This window comes from Amblyomma maculatum, chromosome 6, assembly GCF_055883805.1.
Source record: "Amblyomma maculatum isolate TAMU_Amacu chromosome 6, ASM5588380v1, whole genome shotgun sequence".
NCBI lineage: Eukaryota > Metazoa > Arthropoda > Arachnida > Ixodida > Ixodidae > Amblyomma > Amblyomma maculatum.
In genome coordinates, this window is record NC_139349.1 from 130,352,039 (window position 1) to 130,366,507 (window position 14,469).

The following is a 14,469-nucleotide window of genomic DNA, read 5'->3' on the forward strand; positions in this document are numbered from 1 at the left end:
TGTTCCTTCTCTTTCTTCAGCCTTTCGTTCACCGCTCTCGTCCTCCTCCTTCGGGATTTTTTGTAGTTTTTTTCCCTTCCAAACAGAAAGAAGCATTCAGAAGGACAATTTGACCTGAAGAGATCCCGACTCCATTAGCAGTGGCAGCGGTAGGCAAACAACTGTAATAATATGATACCATCATCACGAGCCCGACTTGTATACACATTGCAGTGCGAAGGCCTCTCTCATATTTCTCCAATTAACCTGATCCTGCGCTAGCTTCATTCACTTGACCCATGCGAACATCTTAACCTCACCCACTCACCTAACTACCTGCCGCTTCCTGCAAGGCTTTCCTTCCCTTTAAATCCAATTGGTTGCCCTAAGCGACCATCGGTTATCCTCTCTTCGCACTACATATGCCCTGCCCATGCCCATTTCTTCTTCTTGATTTCCACTAGAATGTCATTAACTCCAATTATTTCTTTGACCCACTATCCGCGCTTCCAATCTCTTCACGTTACACTTACAATTTTCCGCTCCATAGCTCTCTGCGTGGTTCTCAACTTAAGCAAAAACCTTTTCGTTATCCTCTCTCTGATATCTGTTCAATGAATCTGATATTAATGCTTACACAATGGTAAAGAAGCATTGCCATGGAAATGACAGCCCACAAAACTAGCAACAATATATATATATATATATTGTTAAGCCCTTAGCGTCGCGACCGAGACGTTCTAGTCGGTTCAGTACGCTGGGTACACACGGCTAGCGGGGACGGCACAAGTGCCACAAGACAAAGGTCGAACGGGCGCGCACACTTCTTCCTCTTCCTTCTTTTTTCCTCCGTGCTCTGTTTGAGAACAAGTCCGTAACGCTTCCCCCGTCGCAGGCGAAGCCCTCCGGGCGAGTTCATCGTCAGCACGAGGATGACAGGGTTTCAGACGCGCGAAGTGGGCAAGCTCAGTTCGTGAAGAACGTCGGCCACTTTTTGTAAGGCGTGCAATCCGATAGGTGAGGTCACTAATTGCCTCGAGGATAACATAGGGACCGATATAATGCGCGAGCAGTTTCTGACTTAAGCCACGCTTCCTTAGTGGACGCCAAAGCCAGACCATATCTCCAGGGAGGTAGGTGACGTGGCGATGGTGGTCGTCGTAGCGGGATTTCGAGCGCTTTTGTGAGGCGAGAGTTCTTAGGCGGGCTATCCGGCGGGCTTCTTCAGCCCGGCACAGGATCTCAGCAATCTCAGGTTCGTCATCTGTGGAGAACGGGAGGATGGTGTTAAAGATGTGTCGAGGAGACCGGGCATAGAGGAGAAAGAATGGACTGTAACTTGTTGTTTCCTGTTGGGCGGTGTTGTATGCGTATGTTATAAATGGTAGCACAGTGTCCCAGTCCTTGTGGTCGGCGGCGACGTACATTGAAAGCATGTTGGTAAGTGTCCGGTTGGTTCGCTCGGTCAACCCATTTGTTTGCGGATGATACGGGGTAGCATGTCGGAAATGCGTTTGGCACAAACGAAGGAGTTCTTCGACAACATCAGCGGTGAACTGACGCCCTCGGTCGCTGATCAACACTCGGGGAGGCCCATGGCGCAGTATAACAAAGGGAGACTTGGCGTGCAGTAGCCGATGGAAGGGCTGCCGTCTCACAGTAACGAGTGTGGTAATCAGTGCAGATGACGATCCAGCGGTTGCAGGAATGAGACTTGGGAAAGGGTCCCAAGAGGTCTACCCCGACTTTCTCAAAAGGGGATCTCGGAGGCGTCACTAGATGAAGAAGACCAGGAAGAGTGCCGGCGGGGCGTTTGTGACTCGCACATTGAGCACAGCTAGCCACATACTTCTCAGTGGTTTCACGCATCCGGGGCCAGTAGAAACGTTCTTGGATGCGATAGAGCATCCGCGCAGATCCCAGGTGTCCCGAAGTGGAGTCGTCGTGCACAACGCGCAAAACAGAGGAGCGTAGGCTGGCGGGCACCACCAGAAGGTAGCGGAGACCAGTGGGAGAATAGTCCTTTTTGTACAAAAGACCACTCCGTATACAATAGGGAGTGGAAGCTGTAGGGTCCCTTGCAGCGGTAAAGAATGGTTGGAGATTCTCATCTTTCCTCTGCTCAGTGCGGAACGTACGGGTATCGGGGAATGGAGGCAGAACCGCAGCGATGTAATGATCAAAATTGTCGGCGTCACATTCCGTTGTGGGAAGCGGTAAACGTGACAGACAGTCCGCGTCAGCGTGCCGGCGTCCACTCTTGTACGAAACTGTATAATCAAACTCTTGTAAACGAATTGCCCACCGTGCAAGACGGCCAGATGGGTCACGGAGGTTTATCAGCCAGCACAGGGAATGATGATCAGTGACCACTGTGAAGGGCCGCCCGTATAGATAACAGCGAAACCGCTGAACGGCGAAAACTACTGCGAGGCATTCTTGCTCAGTAATTGTGTAATTGCGTTCAGGTTTGCTTAAGGAACGAGTGGCGTAAGCAATAACATGTTCCTTGTCACCGTAACGCTGAATCAGCACAGCACCAATGCCAACACCACTGGCGTCCGTGTGCAGTCCCGTTGGAGCAGAAGGGTTGAAATGCCGGAGAATCGGATGTGACGTTAGTAAAAACTTGAGCTGGCAAAAAGAAGAGTCACACTCTGATGTCCACTCGAAGGGAGCGTCTTTGTGGAGAAGGCACGTAAGCGGGTTAGCAATGTCAGCAAAACGGGGAATGAAACGGCGGAAAATTATATATATATATATATATATATATATATATATATATATATATATATATATATATATATATATATATACATGAAGGAAAGAAGCCAACAGTCTGTATTATAACGAGAACCCTCATTTCCCATTTATATATATATATATATATATATATATATATATATATATATATATATATATATATATATACTGAAATACTCACTTTCCCTTTTTCATTTTATAATAAATTCTAGGTATCTTTAAAATGGCTAAGACTATAGTTTGGTAGGAAATATTTTCTGTCGTTGCCCTTATTACTTGCGCTAGCATTTTTAATTAATCATGACATACCAACTAGCCCAGCTTTCTGCCTTCACAATATTTGCAGCTTCTTTATTTTCTCCCGAGACCAAAATGATCATTCTGTTTTAAAAGAATAAATCATTCCGTAGAAAAACGTACTGTGTTGATGGATCTCAATCTGGTTAAGCCGCTTCGCATCCTTGCAGAGAAAAAGCTGGAAAAGTTCAGTCTCTTTTCTTTCCTTGAAGTTCACGTGCTAATTAACATTCAGTAGTTTTGGCATTCCACAAGCTTCCACGCTGGCAGGATTACGGCCCTGATCCCCTACAAAACCCATCTTTATCCAAATAGCAGTCATTTTTGTCTCCAAAAGAGGTCTCTGGAACAAAAGTCTAGCTAAATTTCCTCTGGAAGGGCATCCCATTGCTTGAAAAACAAAAAAAGACGACGCAAAGCCGAGAACATCCAGGCGTGCTATACAATTTTGCGACGTATACATTTATCTCTTGCTTCATAAAAGCGCGGTGTTTATGTTATGCTTGAAATGACTCTCCCTTCAGACAAGCAAGGACTTAAAATGTAGCCGACATCATTTCCTTCCTGAGCACAGCATCAGACTTTTTTTCATTTTTAAAAAAGGCGTAGAACGCAAAACACGCCTACTTCCTCTGGGCAGTCTCTCCTTCGTAATTCATTCATAATCCCACTCGCGATTACTAGGAAGCTCATCTGGCCAGCCCGACTGTCAAAAAATAGGAGGAGCTTATTTAGAGGACACAGTTGCCAAGCCCTTTTTGGTCATGGACAATGAACTACACTCAGAACCTAAAAAAAATTATCTGTGTTGTTCAGTGAAATACTTCCTTCTCCTCGTCATTTTGCTATTGGAGTGGCTGCTTGTATTTGTTTCCCGAGATAGCTTCTGTGTTGCCGCTTTCTGCAAGGGATGGTAGTGTCCGTTGAAGAAAGGCAGCTCGCTTGGACGCCGATATGTTGTCGCCTCCTCAATGTCTCGTGATGTCGACAAATACATTTTTTTTCGTGTTTCTTCTTTTACCAGCAATTTCGTTACCGTTATGTGGCCGCTGAAAAACTACCACGTGCAACAATAAAAACCTTCTCATGTTATTATTTTTTTTAATTTCGCCTGTAGAGAAAATGCTTGGAAAGCTCCGGGTGAGCTAGTTACAGGCAAACACACAATTTGCATGAAGTGCTGACCCGTGTGAGTATTTGTACACCAGAGGTTCTTTCGTAATTCGGCTCTTGTGAGCCACCAACACAAATAAATATATTTAACTCCACCAAAGGCAGGGGTCACTGATTCAACAACTGGTAATACGGGATTCAACCAGTCTCAAGAATATTTTCTAAGCGTTCAAAGTCAAATAAGGAGGGAGATTTTGAAACGAATACACACCAGCCACAAAAAAAAAAAATAAGAGAAAGAGGAGAAAAAGCAGAGAAGGAAGGCCACAAAAATGAGGAGAAGGAGAAAAAGGAAAGTGGATTGTTGGGCGAGTTGGTTGGACGTGATGGTAAAACAGCACTAGAAAGAAGAACAGTTAAGAAGGCAAATACACACAAGACAAACACACAGATAGAAGACAAACACAATGTGTGTTTGTCTTCCTATCTGTCCTTGTTTCTAGCGCTGTTTTAGCATAAGGGAAAAAGGAATTTCTCAGGGGCTGAAAAAACTCCTTGAACATTCGTTTTCATCCCAATTTCACTTCATTTTCACTTCCTACTCGAGAGGAGGGCTCCTTCTCAGTTCCTGACACATCGCAAAAAAAAAAAAAAAAAAAAAAAAAAGACCACTCATGTGGAACAGAATTTAGCTAGGGAATCTAAACTGCCGAACATACTCGTTGGTAAGAATTTCCGGTACAAGAGACCTTGATTACAGTTGAACTTTTCCGGGTCCCTTGAGTGTCTCTTGTGAAGAGGTTTCACTGTTAAGTAACCTCGATGATTGCAATTTCACATATAAAAAACAGTACTAAATTACAAGAAAATCATTAAGCAAATCGTACAAATCCCGCGACGAATAAAGAACATAGAGTCGGGCGCGTTCAACTATAACAACGAAAAAATATTTTCACTGCCGAAACCTAGCCAAATCACTGGACATTACTAAAATTGTAATTCATGTTTCACTCAGGTTTCTAGTTTTATTCAAGTATCGCGTTCGTGCACTACTTTTACTTCATTTATTCTGGTCACATCCAAACAAACTTAGCCTGCATAATCTTGAAATTATGTAGGATGCAACTATATGAGTTTTAATGGAATAAATGATAGTTTTTAAATTTGTTTTAAACATTAAGGCACTATACAGTGAAATAGGAGCACCAGATATAAAACCACCTCTAAACAGTGCATACTCAGGGTATGCCAACATTTTTTTTTCTTCAGTTGTAGAAGGTGGACTGCTAGGGACACAAAAATAAGTATACTGAGCTGGTCTGCCCTGAGCCCGTATTCCGAGTTCGCGTCGTTATCGCGAGTGTCGCTATCTCCCCGACCTCGAGTCATCTGATTAGTGGAATCGCCGGAACTGGCTGTTGCCACTACGAAACCGGAAGAGGTGGCAACATCATGTTCCACCATTTCCACCAATCGGACGACTCGAGGTCGGGGAGATAGCGACACTCGCGATAACGACGCGAACTCGGAATACGGGCCCTGCTTACTAGTCCAGCAGCTAATAAAGCATGCAAATTTGTTCACTGGGCATGGCAGATATAAGGAGAAAACTTCAAGCTATGCTATAACAAAGGAGAAAGGAAAAATCAACCTCTATAAGCCACACAATTGTCATTCATATAGCTTTAATTTTGAAAACAAACACCAAAGATTTAAAAGCGCAAAGCACGCTTCCACTCAAGCTCAGGTCTTATCTCTGCGCGCATATTTGCACGTTTGGCAACTCGGTTTATGTCGCCGCCCAGATAAGGTCTAAATGTTTTGTGTTCCACTTTTGTATGGCGTTTCTAGAGCACCAGATTTCTTACTAGTGCCGTTGCACGAGTTATGGCGGCTCATTGGTCAACTGTTCTGTGTTCACCCAGAAGCATGGCGGCAAGAAGAAAGCCCAGAAGCACTTCTGAGTGCTTTGTTGTACGCCAGTGAGGTCGAAAATACACAAGGAATAATTTGATTGGTTTCCGGATGACAGCAACCGGAAACGAAGGTAGTTTTAACTGCAAGAACTTGTGGCACCAAGTAGCCCTTTTGTGTGTTTTAAACCGCGCGCGCTTTTTCCTATTTGATTTGGTGTTTGCCCGGGCTGCGCGAGTATGCATGAGCGAGCTGTCTGGCGTGGGGGCGGCTTGTTATCGCAAGGCTTGGGGCTTTTTTTGCCCGGCGGGAGAGCAACAAGCGGCGGCCAGCGAGGGGCGGCCAGCAAGCGTCACGGGCCAGCGAGAAGTGCACGAACGACGGAACAAGGACCTGCCAAAGGAAAACGGAAGCAGTGCCTGCAGGAATGGCTAATGGTGAATTCCAATCAGAGAACCAGAGCGGCCCGCACACTCCGTGACAGAGCGCCCGAATCCGGCGGAGAGCATGCGCTCTGACTCAGCGTTTCGAACACTCGTGCTCCGGCCGGAGCAAGTAGGTGGCGCTCACGAACTGACGGAGGTAAAGCCCCTGGAAATTTTTCGAGGGGCTTTAGACGAAGGTAGGATGCCTCGATGCGCGCCAGCGGGCCCGCATGGAGGCACCCTAGACGGAGGGAAAGCCCTTAATTCCTTGCGATTGTCTGCGTTCATGTACGGGCCGTATCGTCTGTTCTTAAACCTGTAAAGTTGCTCCCGCTGGTTCTTGACAAGTTGACATCAACAATCTACGCAATCATTTCATTCATGGTCGCACAAACGCGGGCGCACACTGTGTGAGTTCTTCGGCAGTTTTTCGAATTAAACAGTCGTGGTGCGCCATTTTCAGCCGCCCATACATAGCAGTAATTTAATGGCTTGTAATTTACGAAATTGAAGCACATACAGACAGTTTCGCAGTCGCCCTTTTAAATGAGCCTGTTCTCCAACCCGCTGTCCCCAAGAGAGAGCACTAGTTCGCGACGGGAATTTGCATCGAAAGCGGCGGCAAGGACTGATCGTCTGCTAAAAAGCACGCAGGGCGGAGCCTGCGCTACCGAGTCGACAAGCGGGCGGTAGTGGAGAGCGCCGATGCAGGAGTACGTCACGCAAACTTCCGGCTGGTTCCGCCGATTTCGGCGGAGCACTTTTGACAGCTCCACGGAGTGAGCTTGGCTCGACGATTGCTCCCTATCTGCGTTTGGAAGACGCGATCCGTGTTCCAGATCTGCGTTTGGATGGCAATTGCTCCGAAAGGAGCAGAGAACGTTGCTCTGAAAGTGCTCCAGCCCTGCGATTGGAATTCATCTCTAGCCGTATTTGCGTGAGTTGCTGCCACGCGAGGAGCAATGTTTTTGTACCGCGGCGGTAAATCCCTGACCTTCGTTCCATTTTATTAACGCAAAAGCGTTACTTCGTTATGTTCACAGATTTCTGTCTGCAGACCGCGTCCGCAGGCCGCGTCCGCAAAATCATGTCTGCAGCAGTTGCGAGTAATTGAGAAGTGGTAGTGGTTTTCGAGTGGCGTCAATCGATAGAGGCTGACGTAATGTTTCTGCAGAAAGAATAATTAGGCCCCCCTTTAACTTTTTACGTATTTCATAATGCCCTCAGGCAATAAACAACGTTATTAAAAATATTAGGCCAATAGGTTGATTAGGTATTTAATTACAGGCAAAAATGTAAAAGTTGTCCGCAGCAGTTCTGAGTAAATGAGAAGCGGCAACGGTATATGAGGGGTGTCAATCAATAGAGGGTGACGTGATGTTGTTCCCGAAATAATAATTAGGTCAATAAAGTAATCAGGTAATTAATTAGAGGCAGAACACTCAAAATCGTTTCTGCAGCAGTTGTGAGTGATTGAAAAGTTGTAGAGGCTAATGAGTGGTGTCAATCGATAGAGGGTGATGTAATGTGCTCGAAAAAATAATTCGGCAAATAGGTTAATCAAGTAATTAATTAGAAGACAAAATGAAAAGTAAAGGCGAAAATGTTCTCATTAGCGAATGGCTTGGCGCCACATTTGAATATAGCAAATACTAAAATAGTTGATTGAATCAGTCGACTAAGTCAATTAGGGTGACGTCAAGGAGGTGACGTCACGCATCCGGAAGCAGAGCCTAAAAAGGGCATAGGAAGGGATTGGCGGGCAACTTGGAAGTACCAAAGACTCAAATTAATAAAGAAGGTGTGAATTAATATGACGTAGATGATGTGACGTCATGCTACCGGAAGTAGAGCCGAAAAAGAGCATATGAAGGGATTGGGGCGCAATTTGAAAGTACCAAGGACTAAAATGGGTAAACAAGAAGTGAATTAAGCAACTAGAAGCAAGCAGAAGCAACCAACAAAAGCATCCATGCTTTCGCGTTAGGCCTCATTCTCACAGCCGGTGCTTCTCTCCGTCGCGACGGCACCGGCGAGGGACACCGCAGGACGGATGGAGCGGCGCGATGTTCAAACAGAAAGGGGCGGTGGACACCGTCAAACCTGTTCGGGCGGGGTCTCGCCGCTCCCACGTGACTCTACGTCAGAGCACTTTTTTTTTCTCCTGCAAGAAAACAAAATGCGCAGGTGGCGCCTGCCCTCCCTGCAGCGGTGAAAGTCGTGTGCTTCGCGTCTGTATGGAAAAAAAAGGAAGCGTGCTGTCTCACGTGCTCCAGCAGCAGTTTGGAGCTAGAAAGTATTTTCATCTCAGCTTTGTTAACGGTACAAACACCACGCGCACTGCGCCAAAACAAATGAGTATAATTATAGCAACCATGTATTAAACCGCAGAAATTTATGCTCACTCCAATACCATTATTCTTCGCAATCAGTGAAATTATTCTTCGCAATCAGTACAATCGAAGAAAACATAATGAACTATTCTATCAATAAAACAATTGTTCGCGACAACATGGCAAGATAGTTTTGATACAAGCATTAAAAAACCAAATTAAAATGACACTGACTGAAATAATATTTCACGCAAATCTGTCATAAGTCGAGGTTAGCTGTGACGCCCTGCATATTGCAAAATCAAATAAAATCGGCATTTTTTGTTAGCCTCTTGTGCGTTGGGGCTGGAAAGCATTGCCAGCTTAGCTTCAGTAGCTGTACGCAACTCTACAGTTTACTGCAATGCGCCGCGCGTACAGCACTGAAGCAAGTGGGTACGAATATAAGCAGCGAGTATTAAAACGTAGTGTAAATGCACACTCTAGTTATATTATTCTTGGTAAGCAGCTAAACTGAAGAAACACAGAAACATGAGTTCTCGCCAGAAATTTTCAGTGTTCTTAAATCACCATTATGAATTAAGTGATTTGATTTTAAATAATATCGCACTGATATGCTGTGAAACAACAGGCACAACGCCTTCGCACTGTTCTCGCAGATCAGCAGAACGTAAGAAATGCATAAACATCGATAAATGTGTTGTCAAGAATTTATCGCCTGTCCTCTTAGAGTGCAGCGATCATAAGTGAGGAGGCGACGAAAAATTTGTTACGAATATTCTACTATAGCTTCAGATGAAATTTAGCCTTATGCGAAATGGCGCTTCTTGTCCAAATGACTGAACTTTGTTTTTCAAGTACTATTCTTCTGTTATCAGTGACAGCGTTTACAAATGACGTCACACTAATTACTGTTGAGTGTCGCGGGAAAATTTTGCTTGGTAATTTTACGAGGCGCTTGCTTGCTAGCTATCAAAATATTTGCTTCGGGGGAAAAGTTTCGATTGCAAAGCCTAATTAGATTACCTTGGAATATTAGGCTGAAGAATCAGCAAGAAAGTGCTCTTTTAGTAACCTGCTTTGACATCCAAAAATTACTATAGTCTAATAAGACTGCTATCAATACAAGTGTTGTTCACCAGCATGAAAGGTTGCTGTCGCTACCGCCATTCATAATGTTAAGGTAGCGCTTAATATTTCCCTATCACCGGCAAGTACGAACAGTGCGGCTTCAAAAGCTGTGGCTTCTTCTTGAAACGCAGCTTCGTCACCGCTTTAAAAAAAAAGAAGAAGGGTTCTCTGTCTGGTGGAAATTGCGGCCTTTTCTTGCATTTCTTTTCCCCATTGATATGCTTTTCTTAACTTCCTTTCTTATACCTCCTCCCCTTGATGATGTTTTCTTGCCGCCATTTATCCGCTGTTCGCTTTTTTTCGCTCTCTCTTTGCTTTGTTCAGTTTTCTCATCTGCTTCTTTCCTCACCTCGCCAATACATCTTTCTTTCCCTTCTTCACCTTGCGGCAATCGTGTTGACTTCTTCGCCTGCCTAGCCAACAGGTTTTCCTCCTGTCCAAATATTTACTGCCCCAAACCTTGTTTGCCACTCCGTACTTGATTTTGGTTCTAGTTGTGTCTATATAACAGCTCTTAGCTCAAATTGGGAGCCACATGCTTTACATGATTTCAATTTGTCAAGGACCTGTTCTGCGTTTGGATTGGCTTAGGTTTGCGAGAAAAATTACCAGTTTAACTTTTTTCAACGAGGTACCATTTGCGTAGCTCCGAATTGAAAAAGAGTGAAATTCCAAATCTACTACTTGAATATAGTGTTACCTCAGCCTCCTGGATAAAACAAAAGATCCCCGTCTCTTATATTCCGCATTTAGTGTCGCTAATTCTCGCAGCAGTTCAGAAATGGAACGCCTTCTTATCTCAGCCTCAGTAAAAACACTGCGTGTACTACGGAACAACCAAATGGGTACGAATATATGACAAATCAGTATCCAAGCTGAGCATAAATGCGCAATTCCATAATATTATTCATGGCTGTCAGGGAAATAAAAGAAATCTGTTGCGACATATATAATTAACTTTATCATCAATAAAGGAATGGGTCGTTAGAACTTGCAAGATTTCTTTTGATACACCCATTCGAACATACAACTGAAACATCGTAAATTTTTGCAGGAGGTCATATTTAGCTGCGACACCTGGTAGATTGAAAAATGAAAGAAAAAAAAATAAACCGCATTGGTTGCTTCTTGTCAGCGCGCGCATCGCGGGGCACCAGACAGGAGCGCAACCCACGCTTTTTTTTTTATTTCTCTATGTGCTAACGCACTGCCGCCTGCATGCGAGCCCGCGATGGCCGCGCGACCGCTCCGCCGCCGCTCGTTCGGTTGCGACACGCAAGCCGTGTCATAGAGTCACGTGAGGGAAGCGAGCGCGCTCACTGGTCCGTTTTTTGTGGGGCGGAATCCGTCGCTTGCCGGACCGGCGGCACCTTGGAGCAAAACCCCACGGCGCAGGCCACCCGATTTCGGGGAGTACTGAGACCATTAACTCCCCTCCTCCGTCAAACGCCGGCGCGACGGAGGCGACGGAGGAGGGAAAAACCGGCTGTGAAAATGAGGCCTTATTCAAATGCAGATCCTGCAGGGCTCTTTAATTTTTCTCGGTAGTCCATTGTCGCACGCCTCGATGGAATGCTTTCAGCGCAGTGGCGTCCAATGTTTCTTTTCCTTGAATGCTTTTCTGTTCATCCGGAATAATCCAGTGTTTTTAAGAAAGAATTGGTTTTCCCTCGTTGGGCGAGACCATGGCTCGCGGACTCATTTTCTAGGAAGATGAGCCTTAATCTGGCGCCCAACATGATTTCTGCTCGAGGTTTGGATTGCCCCGCGAGCGTCGCAATTTTACTTTCATGCGATTTCGTGCGTAGACATGCATGACTATTTCAACTTACCGGGCTGAAGCCCCCAATTGGCAAATGCTGTTTAGCCTGCTACTGATGCGGGCTCTGTGCAAGATCAATTAACAGACTGGAAAAATGAACCATCGGACGTCCATACCAGAATACTTTAAATACTGCCAGAGCTACTTGAATGGAAAGGACAGTTCAGAGAAATGTTGGATCGAGAGCGAGTTTCATCACCGCCCACTGCGGGGTATATCGCGACAATCAGCTGCAGCTAAATTCGCCCATGCCGATATTTGAAGGATATGCCGACAAGAAGTCTGTTTGCGTTTTTTCTAATGAAATTGATGACTATCAGATGACAATGGCAATTTCGGACAGCGCTCTGGTCACGCATCTGCTTGCTATAGCGCTACTAGGTTCCGCAGCAACCTGGAGGCGGAGGCATTGGCCATTCACGACAAAGCAGGATTTTATTGAGCGCTTTCGAGAAGTGTTTTTGCCGCCTGACTACGTCATTGGCATGACAGACGAGATTTGCACCAGAGCGCAAGGAAAAAGCAAGGGTTTGCTCGAGTTTTTTTTTTTTTTGCAGTTTTCAAGAGCTGCATGAGCGGGCAGATGCTGCAGTTCCGGTGCCAGAGAAGGGGACTCATGCCATACAGCGGTGCCATCCAAGGTACCAGCCATATCTCCAGCGCCGTCAGTTCACTGACTTCGACGACATGGCAATAGAACCATTCCGCATCGAGGCGCCTTTCCTGGCGGAGCCACAGTAGAAGCGGCCTCCCCCGGCCGAGACCTACCTCGAGCCGTGGTCCAGATCATCAGCGGCACACAGCCTGGTGACCCTCGGCTGCCGTACACTGTTAACAAATTTGCGAACACCTGTAAGCGCACCCTTTCCGCACCTTTCTTTCTTTGCTTCTTTTTCTCAAAAAGGGTGCGACTCACGTATTTTCACCTTAAACACACCCATGCACCCTATAAGGGTGCACAGGTGCAAGGGTGTTGCAGGGCGATAGGGTGCATGGATGCTTCGACTTGTACTTTGGAATGAAAGGGTGTGTTGACTTAGACTGAATGGCAGGATTGAACCTATTTCCTTGGTAAAAAGAGCAGGGGAAATGACGAGGAGTAAAAGGAAGAAATTCACAGGGACACGCTGATCAACAAGTGAGAGCTTCAGGACAGAACTATGCTTGAAGAGCTATCGAGAACGGCACAGGAAAGGAAGAGTGCTTGCATATGCCAATCATTCGAAGTAGAATCTCGATAAACGGAACTTCAAGGGACCGGGAAAATATGTTCCGTTTATCAGGAGTTTCGTTTAAAGAGAGAATAGGTTCAGCATTGCGCAATCCGCTTCCGCGTGAACCCTACGCGGCTGGCGCGCGCGCGCAGTTGGCAGTCTCAGCGGATCTCAATTTGCGAAATCTAGGTAATAGGAGAACGGTACACTATCAGAACAAACTTTATTAGAGAAAAATAAGCAGTGAATTTTTGTTCCAGTAGTACTAGTACTGAAATTTAAAAAAAAATGTCAAAAGAGTGGGAATTACCACTTATTGGCTAGTGAAAAAGGATTCCTGAAGAATTCCTGAAGAATTCTTGTTAGGCTGCTTTTGGGGACGGCGTACTTCGTCGCTAGCGCCGTTTCCGTGAAGCCACCACTCTCGAAGTCGTTGATGATCTCCATCTTCCTTTCCAACGCAAGTGCATTGTGCGGTCGTTTTTGCGCTGCCATCGGACCGAACAAAAGCTCTAGGGCTCTAGGGCTTAGGCCTAACTGAACACAACCGCCGTGAACGCGAGCGAGCGATGCGGAGGGCAGTGTACGAGCAAACCGGAAACCGCCGGAGACGGAAACCGGAGTGGTGACGCGGGGAGGAGAAGGAGGGGATCATTGATGCGTACCGCGATGGCACTGCGCTTGTCCAACTAGTTGCGGTTTCGAGTTTTTCGGTTCCGTTAACGCGGTGGTCGCAAAATTTGAGTTCCGATTAACGAGATTTTTTTTACTGTGGCTTAATACAAAACCAACCAATCGCGAGGCGTTTGTTCCGTTTAAGCGGTAGTTCCGTTTAACCGATTTCCGTTTATCGAGATTCTATATATTTGCCTGTGTGAGCGCTGCATTCATTTTTTCCACAAGCAATTAGGGAATGGAACATGTTACCTGAGGATGTTATTGGCTCTGAATCTCTACAAATCTTTCTTTCTAACCTGCCGTAATCATTTTTTTTCCCAGAACATGATAATCTAGCATTTGAGTACTACAATTTTTAAGAAATATTACTTCACCTGTATTTATGTTGCATTGCATATTACAATACAGACTTTGACATTACCGCGCACGACGTCTACTCAATTTTCGACGTTATTTCATAGTCTTTGTATAACATGTGATGTGTTACTAATTACCTATCATGATGTACCCCAATCCTGGAACAGCCTCAACAGAAGCAAGCAGTATGTTCAAATAAATAAATAAAATAAATAAAGTATCAACGTATGTGAATTCACCCGCTTCGCGCGTATATGCACTGTTCTTTATGCTGTGAAGAGCATGGTCAAGATGGCTTACACGCATGTCATGAATGCGACAGCCACCCTCTTAATGCGAACCATACTTTAGCTATTCCTTACTTAGATTTCAAGCTTATCACTCGCCTCGGCGCTCGCCCACCGTATCTAAACCGAAAGATACCTTATCCCATGTCAAAGTCA

The 14,469-nt window shown here is 45.4% G+C and overlaps 1 protein-coding gene across 2 annotated transcripts in view; it reads left to right on the plus strand.

Annotated features, from left to right (window-relative positions):
- Positions 1 to 14,261, plus strand: part of LOC146186739 (corticotropin-releasing factor-binding protein) — a 174,299-nt gene extending 160,038 nt beyond the window's left edge. For both annotated transcript variants that reach the window (XR_014708163.1, XR_014708164.1), the window contains one exon: positions 12,335 to 14,261. The gene's annotated coding sequence lies outside the window, so the exon portion shown is untranslated. The remainder of the gene's footprint in view (positions 1 to 12,334) is intronic.
- The last annotated feature ends 208 nt before the right edge of the window (positions 14,262 to 14,469 follow it).